The 19,701-nt window shown below is 40.5% G+C and overlaps 1 protein-coding gene and 1 long non-coding RNA gene across 6 annotated transcripts in view; one reads left to right on the forward strand and one right to left on the reverse strand.

The window, feature by feature from the left end:
* LOC129711138 (uncharacterized) overlaps window positions 1–19,701 on the reverse strand; it is a 30,650-nt gene that overhangs the window by 9,679 nt on the left and 1,270 nt on the right. For 4 of the 5 annotated variants that reach the window (XM_055658568.1, XM_055658564.1, XM_055658566.1 and 1 more), the window contains exon 2: window positions 13,581–13,800. The gene's annotated coding sequence lies outside the window, so the exon portion shown is untranslated. Of the gene's footprint in view, window positions 1–6,825; window positions 6,942–13,580; window positions 13,801–19,701 lie in introns of all 5 variants that reach the window. The other variant, XM_055658569.1, reaches the window with a different exon arrangement.
* On the forward strand, window positions 1,268–19,700 carry LOC129711140 (uncharacterized). Its single transcript, XR_008725785.1, has 3 exons — window positions 1,268–1,476; window positions 9,461–9,587; window positions 18,253–19,700. It is a non-coding gene; the product is annotated as an uncharacterized LOC129711140 (long non-coding RNA).

The following is a 19,701-nucleotide window of genomic DNA, read 5'->3' on the forward strand; positions in this document are numbered from 1 at the left end:
CTGGTGAGGATTATTTGTTAAGAGTTTTATGATAAAATACATATCAAGAAACAGCATGATCACCAGAGGAACCCAAATCTTTATTTATTTTGTTTTAAACTGATTAATTTAACGTTTAGGTAGACAAAAATGCTGGAGAAACTCAGCGGGTGAGGCAGCATCTTATAGAGCGAAGGAATAGGTGACGTTTCGGGTCGAGACCCTTCTGCTAAATTTAATGTTTAGAATCTGCATCCTTCAGCTGCTTGAATCCATGGAGTACGATTGTGAATTTGGAGAGCCTTTATAATGAATACAGCTGAATTGATATGCTGACCAAAAGATTGAAGGAATAACAAACTGTTTTTAAAAAAAAAAGTATTATCTTTCATAGAAAAAAGTTGGTTGAAAGAAGATGAATAAAAGATTTCTGAATCTTCTGTTGAGCTGAACATTGCTATCTTCCGTACCTTTGCTGTCTTTATGTTCCTGATTCTGCTGCTTCTCCTCTTGCTCTGCCTCACTATACTGCTTTTTTCCCCTCATTCTCTCCCCTCATCTTATGGTTTTGGTTCTTCCTGTGCTCTTTTCTATTTATCCTGTTGGTGGAGGCTGCTGTGTAGTACAACATAGTATAGTGAGGAAAGAAGCAATTAAGGGGTATATGCGATTCAATCAAATTATATGGCCTTAAACAAAACAGCGGCACAGCTGATAGAGCTGCTGCCTCACATTCACAGAACCGGAGTCTTGGGTTCGATCCTGATCAACCTTTCCGCCTGTTGCTTTGGCTTCCTCCCGCATCCCAAAAATGTGCGGATGTGTAGGATAATTGGCCTCTGTAAATTGCCCGCAGTGTGTAGAGATTGGAGGCAAAAGTGTAATAACATAGAACTAGAATGAACTAGATCCACGGCATGGACTCGGTGGGCTGCAGAACCTGTTTCCATGCCATATCTTTCAATCAATCAAAATTTACAACCTTAAGTACTGTAGTTGACACCACATGATATTTATAATTTCTAAAATATTGATCAATGTCATCTACATTACTAAATAATTAACTTTGCACACCTTGGTTCCCTAACAATCTTGAATATTTAGTTACCAATTATTTTTATCTCTTCCTCCTAGTGCGCTCTCTTTGGTTGTATTTTCTTCAGCAACATTAACTGAAATAACTTGCTGTTAATTTGCATCTGTCTCATTTGCAATTTGGTGACCTGTTCCGACCTCCTACTGTTCCCACCCCCAATTCTTCATACCTGCCCAACATCCCTCCCTTATCTGGTTCCAATCATCACCTTCTTATCCGATTCCACAATCTACAGCCCTGTGTTCCTCCAGCAGCTTACTTTGTTTGCTCTGGGAATTAAGAGCACATCGAGACAATTGATTACAATTTCTGAAGTTCAAAATCTGCACAGGAGAGTGAAAGCTTTGGAAACAGGCTCTTCAGCCCACCGAATCCAAGCCGACTATCAATCACAGCACAAGGTCAGGATTGAACCTGGAGCTCTGGCTCTACCTACTGCGCCACTTTATGCCTCTATGTCTAGAAAATATATTTCTATAAAGTATTTAAGGCACTATATTGTGCCTTAAATACTTTAGGTCGTGAAAGATAGGCTTTATATACTTTTAATAGCAGGGGGTTAAACAATGGAAATACAAATATTATTACACTATTAATGCAGAGTGTAGACACGAAAGTTCTTTAATTCCCAATATCCCAAAGCAAGTGTGTCCTAAATTTCAAAAAATGGGTTTTCCTTAATGGGAATTGCAGAGAATCAGGTATAAAACCACAAAGGAAGAGGCCTACATCATAATTGCCAAGGTGATTCTAAATTAATCTAAGTTCTAAGTGTTGTACTGATGATGCAGTTCCAACCAGTTAACTAGATTCTCATCCAAAGAAGTTTTACAAGAAATAAGGACTGGGTTGAAGAAGGGTTTTGGCCCAAAACGTTGCCCATTTCCTTCGCTCCATAGATACTGCTGCACCCGCTGAATTTCTCCAGCACTTTTGTTGACCCTGGGTTCCATTTACGCTTGACATGTTGTTTTGCAGGTAGCTTAGATTTAATTATAGGTTTGTTATTATCATGTGTACCAAGATACAGCGAAAACTTATGTTTGAGTGCTATCCAATTAAGTCAGGTGATTATACATGAATACAATCAGGCAGTATACAAGTACATCTGGTAGAGTGACGAGAAAAATACCAGAGTACAGAATATGGACGGTAGACAAAAATGGTGGAAAAACTCAGCGGGTGAGGCAGCATCTATGGAGCGAAGGAAATAGACAACGTTTCGGGTCGAGACCCTTCTTCAGACTGATGTGAGGGTGGGGAGGGGGCGGGAAGAAGAAAGGAAAAGGCGGAGACAGTGGGCTGAGGGAGAGCTGAGAAGGGGAGGAGAAAGCAGGTACTACCTGAAATTAGAGAAGTCAATGTTTATACCGCTGGGGTGTAAACTGTCCAAGCGAAATAGGAGGTGCTGCTCCTCATATTTCGTACAGAATACAGGATATAGTTTCTTAGCATTGCAGCATAACAATTCCAGAGAAAATGTCTAATGTCCACAATGAGGTAGGCTGGAAAATCAGGCAGTATCCTGGTTTATGGAAGGACTGTTCAGAAGAAGTACAATCGAGAGTAAGCCTTTCATTAGTTTTCCTTTAAAAGGTTTCCCGCAGCATATGAAGCCTTGGACACTCGATCCAGGAGCTTATTTCTAAATGTGCATACACATGAATTGTTCCGCGTATTTGCTTTGGTGACAAGAGAAACCCATTTTTATGAGATACAAAGAGCTTAGGATGGAATTATTAGCAAATAGGTGAAGCAGCAAAGAGTAATTAAAATGTCATCCTTCTCAGGAAAGCATGAATATGGTGATATTTTCAGAATAACTTTATATTTGGACAGCATCTAACATTTCATTGTGCTCAGCAGTCAATCCATTCACACATTCAGGACAGATTTACACAGTAGGGTTTTCCAGGTGAAAGAGTTTGTGGATACGGAATAATTAAATTTTATCAGCAATTTAATCACCGTTTTAAAGTGAAAATCCAAAAACTGCAGATGGTTGAAGACACTTTCTCAGAGGTATAATGTCTTTCACCAAAAACAGTTAATTGTTTCACTAATGCTGCTTGACCTGCTGAATTTCAAGAGTTAAGAGTGTCTTATTGTCATGTCCTGAAACCGAACAATGACATTCTCTTTTTATTCCCATTTTAAAGTTGCATCTCCTGGACTTTAAATAACTTCTTAATTTGATACCATTATTTAGTTTCAAAATATTCAGTCAAAGTAACAAACAGAAAAGTTATGCTGGCTGGAATTCAGACAGGATGAATTGGTTTACTAATTCAAGGGGAAAATAACTCCCTGGAGAATTGCCGATTCCAGTGGGAAGAGATCAGTGACAAAATGCTGGAGTAGCTCAGTGGGACAGGCAGCATCTCTGAATAGAAGGAATGGATGACGTTTCGGGTCGAGATCCTTCTTCAGACTGAGAGTCAGGGGAGAGGGAGACACAGAGATACGGAAGGGTAAGGTTTGAAATCGAGACATCAAATAGGACGACGTTCAAGGAAAATGTTGAATAGATGATCTGTTAGCTGGGAGAAGGTGACGACGATGTATACAAATATACCATTTAATCAAGGGGACAGTCAGACTGGTTGGAGAACTAGGATGGGGTAGGGATGGAGAGAGAGGGGGAAAGCAAGGGTTACTTGAAGTTAGAGAAGTCAATATTCATACAGTTGTGTTGTAAGCTGCCCAAGCAAAATATGAGGAAGAGATCAGATCTCTCTTGGTAAATTGGAATCAATGATTGGCATCGTGGTTGGCACAGACAGCATGGGGTCAAGGGCCTGTTAGTGTGCTCTAGATTTAAAGAGCTTATTCCAATGTAGGAAAAAAGGACACGGCATGGTAAAATTAGAATCAAAGCCTGGTAGGTAAAACTGTGGAACAATGGAAAGCCTTTTTGGAAATGTTTCAACTGAGGTCTACGTACATTAATAAGAGGAAGGGTAGAGTAATTGAAGTCGTGACTAAAACAGAGGAATAAGAGCAGTTGCCAGAGCAAGGGGAGCAGTTGCCAGGCTCTTAGTAAGAGTGAAAATTAGGTTGGTTATAAAAACTTCAGAAAGGAAGATGAAAAGGAAATAAACGAGGCAATGAAAGGTCAGAAAAAAATATCATCAGCAAACATAAAAATGAATCTACAAATACTCAACAGACATGCGAGTGGAGAAAAGAGAATGGTCCATTCAGAGACCAGAAGGAAATCTCCTCTGACACCAAGAACTAGCTCAGCAGAAATGTTCTCCAACTAACTGCTGAGAAGCAGCATTTATCTTTGGTCTCCATCACAAACACCAATCCCCACCTGAAATCTTGCTAATTGTTTTGAAAATGATCAGAATCTTCACAAATATTCGAGTGACATATTTGCAGCCTTTTTCTAAGGCAGCCTATATACATCGCCTAACTCCACCCAGACCTCATCCATGTCTTCCCTCTAATTCCATCCCATCCCAGTCAATACCTCTCAGATTCTACAATGTCTCAATATAATTACATCTTCTAAACTCCAGCAAATACAGGCCATTTTAAATTATTCCTTGATGTTCATTCAAGTAGCACTTCTGAGGATTTTTTCATGCAATTAAACAATGTGTTCAATTTATCTGGTAGGCGGCGCGGCTCTGGCCAGCAGCGGCCTCTGCAGCCTGTCCGCGTTTTTATTATTTTTTTGTCTGTGTTTTTATGTAGTTTTTGTTATTTTATGTTGGGGGGTGTGTGTGTGGGGGGGTGGGGGGGGGGGGGGGGGGGGAGTGGGAGGGGCGGGGGAACTTTTGAATCTCTCCCTGCACTGGAGACCCGACCTTTTCTCGTCGGGTCTCAGCTGTCGTTGGGGCCGCAACGAGGAGCGGCCTCCAACAGGAAGAAGCCGGGGACTCAGGTGCCGACTCACCTCACCGTCGCGGAGCTGGCCGAGACCGGAGCGGGTGGAGCGGTGGAGGAGCGTTGCCGCTGCCGCTGCTGCTGCTGAGTCGGAGGCTGCTGCTGCGGGTCTGCGGGCGGCGGCACCGGGAGCCCGCGGCTCCCTGGAGGGAGACCGCTTTTCGGGGCTCCTGCAACGGCGACTTCTCCCGCCCGTGTTGCGGGGTCGAAGAGCTCCTGGAGCGGGGCTTAGCACCACTGCCCCGCGCGGCTTGGAATGCGGGACTTTGCGAGCGCACACCGGGGGCTCCAACATCAAGACCCGGTGTGCGACCTCGCACCACCCGGCGTGGCTTTAATGGCCGCGGGACAATCGCCATCGCCAGCCGGGGGCTTTGACTTTGACTCTGACATCGGGGGGGAGAGAGTGCAGTGGAGAGATAAGTTTATTTGGCCTTCCATCACAGCTATGTGATGGATGTTTATGTAAAATGTAATTATGTTGTGTCTGGGGTCTATTTGTGTGTAATGTATGGCTGCAGAAATGGCATTTCATTTGGACCTCCGGGGGTCCAAATGACAATTAAATATACTCTTGAGCATGATTAAGATATTGGCTGTGTGATGCAGTTGTAAAATGGCGACAGCTTCAAATCAGTTGCTCATCCTTTTCTGAGATCGGCTGTTCCTCACAAAGATCCTAGAGCACTCCAGGATCTTTGGTTCCTCCTAGGCCTTACTTACAAGAATTTGTCGTGAGGCATTTAACAGTGATTGGTGCACAGCCAAATCCTTGCTAGGCTTAATCCCACTAGTCTTGCACTTCTCAGGAGTGTGCAAGTGCAACTCAAGTTAACTGACCCGAAAGTGGATTCTGAAGGTTATCTGTGGGGCTTGACAGAATGTGGAGAATCTTCTCTGAGGAACATTAATTTATGAATATTATGTAGACAAAAGTGCTGGAGGAACTCAGCGGGTACAGCAGCATCTATGGAGCAAAGGAAATAGGCAACGATTTGGCCCGAAATGTTGCCCATTTCCTTCGCTCCATAGATGCTGCTGCATCCTCTGAGTTCCTCCAGCACTTTTGTCTACCTTCAGTTTTCCAGCATCTGCAGTTCCTTCTTAAACCCTATGAGTATTATGTTCTGGTTTCAATTACCTTGAGAATGCAAACATTCACAAAAGGCAGATAAGCAATTCCAAACTTAGAAACGGCATAATGCTAAAGGCAGATAGTAACTGAAGTGTTATAATGTGGATAATGATTGGTATTTTCTCATGCTAGATATTATGACATATTTTGCTCCTTATAAATTCATAATTTTATTCAAGCATGCATGGGTTTTCAAAAATCCTAATTCCAACAAATTATCTGAATTTTAAGTAGTTTGGCAAAACTGTTTGTGTAGGAACTGCAGATGCTGGTTTAAACCGAAGATAGACACAACAAGCTTGAGTAACTCAGCAGATCAGACTACACCCAAGGAGAAAAGGAATAGGTGATGTTTCGGGTCGAGACCCTTCTTCAGACCCTGAAAAAGTTTCTCGACCCGAAACGTCACCTATCCCCTCCAGATTCTGTCTGACCAGTTCAGTTTAATTCAGTTTAATTTGTCACTAGACCAAGTGCAGACCCATTTGCGGGGTGGTGGGGGGGGGCTCATATGTAGGTTAACACAGGATCAATGGTACAATGAAATGTGTTTGACAAGACAATGGGTCACCTCAGCAATGATATTACAGAGTTACTCCAGCTTTTTGTGTCTGTCAAAACAGTTTATTGGACTTGATCCTGTTTATTTTTCTTGAAGGTGTCCTGTTTCTCAACATTATTTTCCCACCAATGATTGTGTTAAAAAAAAGGCTCTCACCATTAGGGAATTGTTCCTCCCTTGCTTGAAGTCAGAAAGCAACTGCCACCAGTCATTCCGGTTAGGTTAGATTGTAAAGAAAGTAACTTTTGTTTACGTAGCATCTGATCTTATCTCTGGGAAACAGTTCAAAGCATGACTTACTTGCCTGAAATACAATCACCTTTTTTCCAAAGAAGCCCCAATTACATAGCAGTGAGATAAATTACACGCTAATCTATTTTTGAATTAGTTAAGAGCTAAAAATGCAATGGATAACACTATTTTTGAAATGTCATATTTTAATATCTACTTAAACAGTAGTATAGATATCATTTAACATCTCATTCAAATTAGTACTACACTGCAGGTCCACGATACTGCATCACCCCAATAAATTATGCAGTCGAATACTGGAGAGGTGTAATTGAGAAACTTGAAATATAATCTTCTCCGTTTTAAACACAACTCCAACCAACATTGTTAGTGCCTCACTTAGGGATTTTTTTCCCCTCTTTTATTGCAGCCAATTGTTCCTGGTGTTTAAAAGGGAACATTCAAACATTAAGTTGTGAGAGGCACGGATAGGGTAGACAGTCAGAACACGTCTCCTAGCGTCAAGGACTAGAGGGCATAACTTCAAGGTGAGAGGGACAATATCGCACAATAAACTGGAGGGTCAAGTGATACTGGGATCTAGAATAACAAATAATCTGCTGTAGAATATCAGTGGGTTGAGCGGCATCTGTGGAGGCAAATGGACATTCGTCTCCCCATTTTTCTCTGCTCGACCACCAATTTCCTCCAGCAGATTGTTTGTTACAGTAAAATGTAGTTACTTTTAAATTCTAACAACTTTAAAATAAGATTAACATGTAATCCCACCACTGCTATTTTCTATCTCCTCTATCCTCATCCATCTTTTGACTCTGAAGAAACTACAATTCATAGTAAATGTATCTGTGGAATTTTTGAGATCACAAATTTTTTTTTTTGTAGCAGAATCTACATAAGATGCTCAAATGTTCATGATGCTCAAGAACTTCATGCTCTTTCTCAGCAAATCTAAACTTCCTTGTTTTACATTGTGCCAAAGCTTATCAGATACCAGTCTTCAGAGAGCTTGTATATCTGCACATAGCAACACTTTTCACAAACCTTGCGATAACATAGAAACATAGAAATTAGGTGCAGGAGTAGGCCATTCGGCCCTTCGAGCCTGCACCGCCATTCAATATGATCATGGCTGATCATCCAACTAAGTATCCCGTACCTGCCTTCTCTCCATACCCCCTGATCCCCTTAGCCACAAGGGCCACATCTAACTCCCTCTTAAATATAGCCAATGAACTGGCCTCAAATAACAAAAATATTATTTTACGTAGAACTACATGGAATGTACGAACCATTTCTCCCAACCCACCCATGTCAGTGTTAATATTCCATTTGATCATCTTCTTTTCTGGAATAATTTGGTGAGCTTTGCTCTCACTGAATGACACCCATCCTGTTCACCTGAACATCAACATCTTAAGTGTCTGAGAAGATTCAGCACATCCCCAAGGATGCCCTTGGATTTTTACAGATGTGTTGTAAATAGATAGACAGGATGCATCTCAATCTGATATATGAACTGCACGGCTCTTGATGCCTTAACCTGCAAAGAGTGGTGAGCACAGCACTGATCATTACTGTGGTCACTTCTTTCCATCCAGCCCATCTTCAAGACATGTAGCATCAGCAAGGAAGTGTCACTAAGATGCCCAACACCTTGGACAATCTCTATGGTTTTTTTTGTTCTACTTCAGATTGCACTATTCTGCCGTTTTGTATTCATCAGTATATTCATTATTATATCTATCAGTACGATGTAGACTGCTACTCTGTGATCTCTGTGCAAACGGGAAATTTAATTGCACCCTGGTGTATATAACAATAAACTATCTAAACTTAAATTTGAATCGCTTCCTGTGCTAGCAAAGTTCCACCTCACCTCGTCTCAATAAAGTAATTTCTGCTTAATTCCGTATTTGAATTCTTGGTGTCTATCTTATTTTGATGGCCTTTAATTTTTCTCTTTCCCTGTGTAAAAATACATGCAACTACTATGTCAACTCCTCTGATCATTTTTAAACACCTCTATTAGATTATCCTATTCATACTTTTTTGTTTGGTAAGTTGTAAGATTTCTGCTATTATCCTCTTTACTGTCCTTTCATTAATGTGGTAAAATTGTACATGGTGTTCTATCAAACCGAAGTCCAATTCCAGTTTGTGAAATTGACACAGATTTGGCAGTCATATCGTTGGCAATAGTCTCAGAGTTCACCATAAAATGCTGCAATTGTCACGGAAACGTCAAGTGGACAGATGCTTAGTGAAACATGGAGATTGTAGTTGACATTTCTCACTTTGTTACATATACTGTTTCTCAGCCTCTCTAATACAAACTTCAGAAATCAATGAATTTATGAAAACTTGTGGTGCTAACTATTTTCACGCTAAACTTTACTGGATGCAATGTCTGCATTGAAAAAATATATATACACAGTATTTCTAAAATTATAGCTTCCATCTTGATCACATTTGTACATTTTAATCTTTACTTTGGTCTCCATAAGATGTTTAAAATAATAATCTTGCAATTTACTTCCAGGTATGTTGACAATGCGAATCATTTGCTCAATTATATTGATGGATGGTTAATGATGCTGTATGTCCCAGAACATAAGCCCATGATGTTGAAAAAAGGGACACCACATTAACAAGATGTCTGTATTTTTGTGAGTAGCTTTCTATGGGGTCAGCTGTGATCACCCCTATGCTTTCTTATGCTTATGTCGATTGGTTCTATCATCAATCTGTGCAGAAAGACACTTTCCACTTTCTGCCACCCTTAAGTTTCAACTCTTCACCACTACTCCCTGTTTTCTCTCTTGAAACCAGCCAGTTAGTTTTTCTACTGGGTCTGTATTCATTGATCATATTTATTAATCTATTATGTAATACCTCAAAGAAAAGGTGTTCTAAATATCTAGATATTACATCCACTGCATTACCTGCGTCTACTCTCTATGTTGCCTCTTCACAAAGAATTCAATGAGATTCGTTAAGAAAGACTTACCCTACTGAAATCCATGATAGTTTTGATTTGTAGCTTTTTTTTGTTTATAACCATTTTGCTCGAGTATTAACTCAATAGTTTATCTCCTGCTAATATTAAGCTGATAGTTCATTAGTTCCCTGCAATGTTCTAACTCTCCTTTGTATTGTTATTATGTTAGTTGCCCACCAGTCTTCTGAAACTACATTTCTTGCTAATAATTATTATACAGTACATGTATAACACTGCCTCTAGTATCTCTTTTAAAATGTAGATATGTAATCTTTAACATGTATTATTCTTTTACATTTGCATGTGATTATACAATTTGTAGTTTAATCTTCTGATGACACATCCATCTAATTGGTCTCCATGATAAAAAACCAAAACAAAATGATTATCTAATGGCGTGACCATTTTAGTATCACTTTAATACATTACAACACCAAGCAGTTATAAAACAGTTCATTGGAGGTCAAATGCCTTGGATTTCCAGAGGGGGACATGCAAATGTCACAGTAGTCTCTCTAACAATTAGTCATCCTTTAGTCTGCCGGTAGGATATTTTTTTACAATCTTGCCTTAGGTTTCTTGGGTATTGTTTACCTTACTTTTTTTTCCTTGTTTCTTTTAATTCTTCGTTATGTCCTGTTGCAAGTCCTTCCCTACTGTATATCTCTCTGCTCAGTGAATTCCTCTTTCCTTATCCCCAATGTTTGCCTTACATTGATAGTCAGATGTTGCTATAATTGTACAGCACAAATGTTGTCTATTCCCAAGCTCATTCCTCAGAACATCAGAATCATTTTTTTCTCCATTTCAATACCCAGATCTTCACAATACTTATTCTTGTCCTGAAAAATGAATGTTTTATATTATGGTTGTTATTGCCTAAATGTTCCTCTTTCTGACCTCTCCACCATCGAAGGGATCTACAGGAAGTGCTGCCTCATGAAGGTTGCTAATATCATCAAAGACATCACTCTGGCCAAGCATTCTTCTTGCTGCCACTGTCAGTAAGCCTGAGAACTGTTACCTCCAGATTAAAGAACAGCTTCTTCCCAACAGCCTGAATCACCCTGCACAACGCTAACCACATCCCTACCTCAACCATTCTGAACCTCTATAGACATTTTATTACTAGAGTTGCTCTACGTACCTGTACTTTGATTTTTGCACTATCATGGGCTAGCTTATTTAGAATAACATAATCTTTTGTACACGTATCGTTGTTCTTGTATCTAATATTCCTATAGAGCTGCAAAATTTCATTGTTCTGGTTCATGTTAGGTGCATAATACAATTAAACACCCTTAAGGCAGGTACCATGACAACACCTAGAAGACATTGAACAGGTACATGGAAAGAGAGATGTGGGCTAAATGCGGGCAAATGGGAGTATCTCATTTGGGAGTAGATGGGGCATCTTGGTTGGCATGGACGAGTTGGGCCTAAGGGCCTGTGTCCAATCTGTATGACTCTGTGACTCTTCACATACTTGATTCTTGACTATCTTTACATTGTTTATCTGTTAGTTCTGTCTGGTCAGCTTTTTGTGTAGTGACAAAGAAAGGAATCCTAAATGTCTTGCATTCCACTCCATTCCACTGTCCTCTATACCTATCTCTATAATATGTCTGAAAGTCTAAGAAAGCATTGTAGCTAATGTGTCTAAAGTCGAAATTGAGAAAGTCATAAATGTCAGTAAATAACTTTGAAAGAGGTCTACCAAGGGCCAGAGTGTAAAGGAAGTGGTGATGAAAAGAAGATAGAATTGTAATAGATTCTTGGTTCTCTGTGCTTGAGATGATGGATTTAGACCGAGATGGTGAACATGTGGCCATGACTATTAGAGGGAAAATAATGAGAGAACAAGTAGAAAGTTGGTGAACAGTGAGAAAGGTTATTTGAAGTAGAGGATAAAATCAAAAGGAATAAGATGTTGCTTGGCAGAAAGTCAGAGAAGAACATTAGGGCATTCAGTGAGAAACTTAACATAGGACATGGTAGAGATGAATATTTTAAAGGTGTTGGAATAGAGATAGGAGAAAGCTAGCTGCTTAAAGAATAAAGCAAGGAGGGATAGTGGCGGCACAGTGGCACAGCAGTAGAGTTGCTGCCAGTGACCTGGGATTGATCCTAACTACGGGTGCTATCTGTGCGGAGTTTATACATTCACCATGTGATCACGTGGGTTTTCTCCAGGTGTTCAGATTTCCTCCCACATCCCAAAGACGCTGGTTAATTAGCTACTGTAAAAATTGTTCCTAGTGTGTAGAACAGAAGTAGAGTATGTATGGGTGATCGCTGGTCGACGTGGACTCGATGGGCTAAATTAAACTAAAACTAAAGTAATTAAGTCTCGCCACCATCACTGTATTGGTTGGAGAGGGCGAGTAGATAAAAGAAGACCAGCTGAGGAGGCTTCAGTCAGATCCTTGCTACCCATACTAAGATGGGTTTCAAATAATCCCATTCTAGTTTGAGTTATGAGAAGGAACAATGAATCATTAGGATGCAGGGTCGGTAGTAGGTGGGATGAATGAAGATTGACAAAATCCAGCAGAAAGGTGGGTTTGGAAATTGGCAGAAGCGAAGCCGCTGATGAGTTCTGAAGGGAAATATAGTGAGAGGCACAGCAGGAAGTGAGTGAAGCCAGAAGCTGCAGCAGAATAGAGAGGTTGAAGAATAGTGATTAGGTGTGAATTTGTATTTTAAGAAAAAACAGACATGAACGAGTATCTGGAAGGAATGGACAAGGGATTGCAGAGCCTGAAGGAAGGGAAGAAATTAGGACAAAGAGAGTTAGAAATATTAGTGTCAGAACCAGTCAGCAGCCAAAATGTTTGCATCAGGGAGGAATTGCAGGGAACATTTTGTTACACTGACATCACAACAATAGGTAGGTAGATAGTAGATACATTCTGGGGGCAAGCATAAAATAAAGAGTAAATAACAGTTATGACGGAAGGTCTTTGACCTGAAACAAACCCTGTTTCTCTGTCCACAGATGCTGCCTGACCTATTGAATATTCCAATCATTTTCTTTTATTTTATATTAGCGAATAACGAGATAGCTACTGTAACGTGATCAGTTTGGGTTAAAAGCAGACCATTGCTAACTTTGACCTATATAATGTATACATTCTCTGTATTAAGATCCTCATTAATGCACCTTCTACTGACTTGACATCTTGAGCTAACTGATTTTGATCTCAATCACAAAACCGGCTGGCCATCTGGTTTATTGTACAGTTGGAGATGACATTCAAGTATTCATGATAAAAATATTTAGAACCAAAGTCATTGAGTTTATAGAGACACTGAAACAGTCACAATTTAAATTTAGTAAGATAATCATACAGCTCTTACCAAAGGGCAAATTACCTACAGCTACCGCACACTCCACAAACAAAAAGATACTCTAGTATCAATTGGAAGAAAAACCTACACGAAACATAAATCAGACATTTACTTGACTCTAATTGCTTCGTTCCTTTTGTCAAAATTCTGTTAAGTCAGCAATAATATGCCGGATCTTCAGACTCATATCGTAACACTTCCAGAAATAGGAATAGACTCCAGGGGCAATAAAAATTAATGACTAATAAGCCCAATAGCAGTTGAATTATTAAATCAAAACCAGATACAGCATCGAAAAAGGCTTACTTACTGTCTGTAGTAAGGCTGCGTTGTAGGAAAGTCCTGACTTTATGCAGTGCTGAGGTCTCCGGCTGCCCCTCGCGTCTTCTCTGCCTCAGTCCGGGATTGATGGGATACAACAGGTGCCCGCTCCAGTAGTCAAAATATCAACCAATCATGCGTGGTAACGATCGACAGCACAGCCACTAACGAAAGCAACACTGGGATTGAACAGTAGGACTCGAACTGGCCTGGAATTAAAGTATGTATTATTGGCAGCAAGATCTCCAATTCCATCCTCACTTGAAACTGTTCACAATAACGATGACTGTGTTATAAATAGATATTAGTCACTTCAGTTCCAGGTTTTTCCCCCCCTCTACTGCGATAAATTTATCCCTAGACTGAAGCAAAATATTATAGAATTCTTTCAGGGATTTCAGCAGCTCCTGTAGTGATTGAAGATATTACGATTATGGAAGGAATTGTAAGACACGGTTGTATTTTAAGATGGCTGCATCATAAGTTTCCATTTAAGATTCCCCCAAAATGGAAAGCAGGCTGCAAACTTTGGATCATGTCTTCGGGATATGTCTCTAACGGAATCAATTTAACGTTAAAGATTTTCACTGAATGCTAAACACCCGTCTGATTTCATTTTTTAAGGAAGAAAAGTAGATAAAATTATCAATTATTTTCCCTTCAGTTTTCCCTTAAATGTAAAAAGATGGGAGACTTTGCCCCTTAACAAAGCAGGAATTGGCCATTTCATTGAAATCGCCTATCCAGATTACTTGGAATAATCTTGGGTTATTTGAAGCATTGCGTGTAGTCTGCTCGCCCTACATAGGAAGGGTGTGGAGGCTATGGAAAGGGTGCAGAGGAGGTTTACTAGAATTATGACTGGATTTGGGGGTATTCGGTACAGGGAGAGGTTGAACAGACCTGGATGGTTTTCGCTGGAATGTCGGAGGTTGCGGGGAGATCTTTTAAAGGTACACATAAATTATGAGAGGCATAGATATGGTAGACAATCAGAACCTTTTTTTCTCCAGGATGGAAAAATCAAATACTAGAGGGCATAGCTTGAAGGTGAGAGGAGCAAAGTTTAAAGGAGGTGTGTGGCGTAAGTTTTTTTTTTTACACAGATGCTGATGAGTTCCTGGAACATGCTGCTTGAACATGATGGTTGAGGAAGATACAATAGTGGGATCTAAGCGATCATTGGACAGGCACATGAACTTGCAGGGATGGGAGGAAAACAGATTATATGCAGGCAGATAAGATTTGATCTTGGCATCATTCTCGGCACACACATTGTGGTCAAGTGGCCTGTTATTGGGCTGTACTGTTCTACGTTCTATTACACCCTGTGATTAAAAAAAAAAAAAGAAAATAGATATTGAACTGAAAGGGATGCCATGTGCCCAGACAGAAGGTGAAATTGCTGTGCTCAACCTCTTGTATGTTAAAGATGTATTCCATATCCACCAAATTACATTGTTTTGGTTCTTGTACTTTTTTGTAGCTGTAACACTATATTCTACAGAATGTTTCCTTCCTCTTTTTGCTTTATCTGCTATTCCCATGTATGGTATAATTGCATCCGTGAACGGGTTCATCTGCCTGGATAGCACGCAAAACAGTTTTTCACTGTATCATGCAGCACGTGAGAATAATGAACCAATACAAAGCTTACATTGTGCCTCATTGGAACAGTGTGGAAAGTCAAATATAGAGGTCAAAGGTAGAGTGAGAAGGAGATTTAAAGTGATGGATAAGGGGTTACTCATGGTCACTCTTGCAAAGTGATTGGGGCTATTCTGCAAAGCGGTCACTATGCTGTATGTTTCTCATGCAGTAGAGATCACATGGTGAGAACATCTTTCCTGTAATGTATGTATTTTCCTGTAATGTGACCACAACTATGTGCAGTGCTCAAGCTGTGGTCTAACTACTGTTGTGTGCATCCCAGCAAATCTCCGTTATGCTCCCATTTCACCTCTCAATATCCTTCAAGTTATTGTGTATTCCCTTGCCTTATTGCATCTTTCTAAATGCATTACCTCACTCTCCTCTGAATTAAATTACATTTGTACCATCTGCTCCAGCTGATAACACCTCCTGCAAATGTGTCCGTCTAAGACATGGGAAATATCCTGCCCTGCCACACTCCACAGATCTGACCCAACTTGCCACGTCACTATTTATTGGATCAACTCCCTTCGCAGAAATGAATGGAAGTTAAAAAGGCATTCACTAGCAATTAATTAACTAGCACCTTCCCTTGTAATTAACTAACTCAATTAGCCAATCACTTCCTGTGATAAAAGACAAAATGCCAGAGTAACTCAGCGGGCCAGGCAACATCACTGGAAAATATGGATGGATGACGTTTCGGGTCGGGACTCTTCGTCAAACTGGCCAGCGTTCTTCAGACTTCTACAGGGATGCTGCCTGACCTCCTGAGTTACTCCAGAATTTTGTGCCTTTCCTTGGTAAAACCAGCATCTGCAGTTCCTTGTTTCTATACTTCCTGTGATGTTTTTTTGAACCTCTGTGTTTTCTGTCTTATTCTTTTATCCTCACTGTCAACTTCTTCTCTCTCTCCCTCTCTCTCTCTCTCTAATCCTTGTTTCTTTAAAGTATGAAAATCATGTGTTTTTTTCACCCTGCAATGAATCTCCACACTCGCCAAGATCCAGAGTTGTGTTCCCTGCAGGAGTATTCCACCAAACTGACTTAATACTGCTCATATAGAAGTGACTAATGCTTATGGAGCAACACATGACAAAACTTTGGCACAGTTAGCGGAGTCGCTGGATCCCAGCTCCAGTGCAGTCCAGTTTAGTTTAGCATTGTCATGTCTACTGAGATACAGTAAAAAAAAATGCTATCCTGTCATGAAACAAACTATACATGAATACAATCAAGCCACCCACAGTGCAAAGATAGCAAATACAACATTTTGTGCAAAGATATAACATTGAAGTCTGATTAAAGAAAGTTCAAAGGTCTCCAATGAGGTAGCTGGGAGGTCTAGCTGATGAGAGGATTGTTCAGTTGTCTGATGACAGCTGGAAATCTGGAGGTATGTGTTTTCAATATGGATGATGGAAGATGATGGAAGAGGCCAGAAGAGGGAGTGACCGGGGCAAGACTGGTCCTTGATTATGCTGGCGGCCTTGCCGAGGCAACGTGAAGTTGAGTCCTGACTTCCAGTGTTGTTTCTGGGTCCTCCCACATCACAAAGACATGAAAGTTCACAGATGAATTGGCCACTGTACATTACTCCTTTTGTGCAGGTGAACGGTAGAGTCTGGGGCAGAATTGGTGGTAATGTGGGGGAAATGAAATGGAAACAGCACAAGATTAGTGCACTCGGATGCTCGATAGTCAGTGTAAACTTGGTGAGCTGCAAGACCTGTTTCGATGCTGTATTACTTTATCTTTAGAACCATGCCACAAAATCCTTGCATGCTTTTTAGATTGCATTTAAAAGTTTATATGGCTTGTCTGGCGCCTCGGCCCAAACACAAGTCAGTCCAGGAATCTCCTTGGGCAGTTTTGGTCTGGGTCCCTAGTAATGGCATCACTATCCAAGTAACCTAACCCACTGTGCGGGATGGAACTGCAGATGCTGGTTTAAACCAAAGATACATACAAAAAAACTGGAGTAACTCAGCAGATCAAACAGCATCTCTGGAGGGAAAGAATAGGGGACATTTTGGGTTGAGACCCTTCTTCAGACTGAAGAAACCCAACCCACATATCGTTTTGGTTCTGAAGCCCGACTCGAATTGCAGAACATTTTCTTACATTGCTAATTGACATTCGAAGTAAAGATAGTAGTATTATGCTGCTAGTCAACGTAGAGTGTTATGTGAGTGGTAGAATCCATTAGAATTATTTATAAACTAGACGGGACAGTTTTAAGGTGAGAAAGGAAAACTAAAATTAGAGGACCTTAGGGGCAACTTTTTTTCCACAAAGAGGACAGTGCCTACATGCGATGAGTTGCCAGAGAAAGCTGTAAAGTTGGGTACAATTACAATGTTGCAAAGATTTAAAAAACGTTTATTCATAATAAAAAATATATACAAAACAGAAACTCTGGAAAAACTCTTCATACATTCTCAGTGCCTGTACATTCAATACCAGCATACTCAGTAGTTTTCACAAAGGTATTTGGACAGGCACATGGATAGCAAAGGTTTAGAGGGATGTGGGCCACAGGCAAATAGGACAAACTCAGTTAGACACTAGAAACAAAGAAACAAGCAGATGTTTGTTTATGCCAGCTTGTTTGTAAAATAGTGAACATTTTATGTAATATTCCTTACAATGTGGATAAAAGGAACTGCAGTTGCTGGTTTACAAAAAAGACACAAAGTGCTGGAGTAACTCAACGAGTTAGTCAGTATCTCTGGAGAAAAAGGATAGGTGACGTTTAGGGTCTGGACCATTCTTCAGACTCTGACATTTCGGGTCAGGACCCCTCTTCAGACTGCCAACAAGCTCTAGTTTATCTCTAGCTCAGTTAGACAAATTGGTTGGCATGGTCCAATTAGACTACAGGGCCTGTTATTTTGACTATTTTCATCACAACAAACTAAAAGTTAAAAATGTTTGGGTAGGTTTCTTCCTACGCCAGACACATTTAATGTAAATAAACTTAATACACTTGTGTCCTGTGTCCTCAGAGAGTGCCCAGAAGTTCCATGACTGGCTCTGGAAATGAGACATGGCAAGCTTGGCATATGGAAACAGAAGTGCAGCTGCTAGAGGTGACAGATGCTGTGTATGCGCTGGTCATGGGTCCTGGTGTCAGCGGAGGTGGCAGAGATAGACCTACAGCAGCCGGGTGAGTGTGTGGATCATGTGCTGCTTGCAGCAGCTGCACGGAGCGGCAGTGGAAGGAGCCAACGGCATTGTGCTGGGCCAGGCCAACCCCCACTTCAGTGGTCCAATGCAAACAAGACACTGGACCTTAAAATAATAAATTACAATCGCCAATAGACAATAGGTGCTGGAGTAGGCCATTAGGCCCTTCGAGCCAGCACCACCATTCAATGTGATCATGGTTGATCATCCCCAATCAGTACCCCTTTACTGCCTTCTCCCCATATCCCCTGACTGCTATCTTTAAGAGCCTTATCTAGCTCTCTCTTGAGCTAAGATTGGACTTTTCAGAGACTTGGAAGTTGCAAGATGGCACTGGAATATGGTGACTCTTTGATTGTTCTTCCAGAAGAGGATCTATTATTCTCACTATGGTACGGTTTGACTGGAGAGCATAAGGAACAAGCATTTCACTGGATCTCAGGCAATAAATGAAAGTATATGGCCACTGGATTAATACAATTTTAAACCCATTTTGAGCATGCTTGAATAATAGTGTCTGAACTAAATATATAGTTTAGTGCTTTAGAACCACCAAGCTCTGCACAATTTCTCCTGATCTTGCCAGTGGCAAGACATACCATTAGCACACTTAAACTGCAAGAAACAAACGGTAAGTAGTGTATATAATTAAAGCCACAGGCAAACATAAAAACATGCCAATTTCTTTTCTGAATATCTCAGGGCATGAAAATTAAATTTTGAGGTCCTGCTCATGTAAATTAGACACAGATGCTTAAGAAAATGCAACAATGGAAAGTTTTGATTTTTAATTTAAAGCACCCCAATGTCAGTGTTTCGGAACTCAATGAGAGGCAATTTATATTAACACAAAATCATTGAGAAAAATACATAGAAACTTTCCCAAGACTCTTTTTTACCCAACCCAACTTTTTTCTGCTTGCCAATTGCCAATGTAACTTCCAGTCAGAGTCATACAGCTTGGAAACAGTAAAAAAAAAAGGAACTGCTGGTTCTGGTTTATACCAAAGATAAACACAAAATGATAAGAGTAACTTGGTGGGTCACGCAGCATCTCTGGAGAAAATGGATAGGTGACATTTCGGGTCTGGATCCTTCTCGAATCAGAGATGCTGTCTGACCTGCAGAGTTATTCAGTATTTTGTGTGTTATCTTCAGTATGGAACCAGGCCTTTCTGTCTCACTTGTCCACGCCCACCAAGATGCCCCATTTGAACTGGTCCCATCTATCCCCGTTTGGCTCGCATTCCATTAAACCTTTTCAATCC

Source organism: Leucoraja erinacea, chromosome 29 (assembly GCF_028641065.1).
Source record: "Leucoraja erinacea ecotype New England chromosome 29, Leri_hhj_1, whole genome shotgun sequence".
In the NCBI taxonomy this organism is placed as follows: Eukaryota; Metazoa; Chordata; class Chondrichthyes; order Rajiformes; family Rajidae; genus Leucoraja; species Leucoraja erinaceus.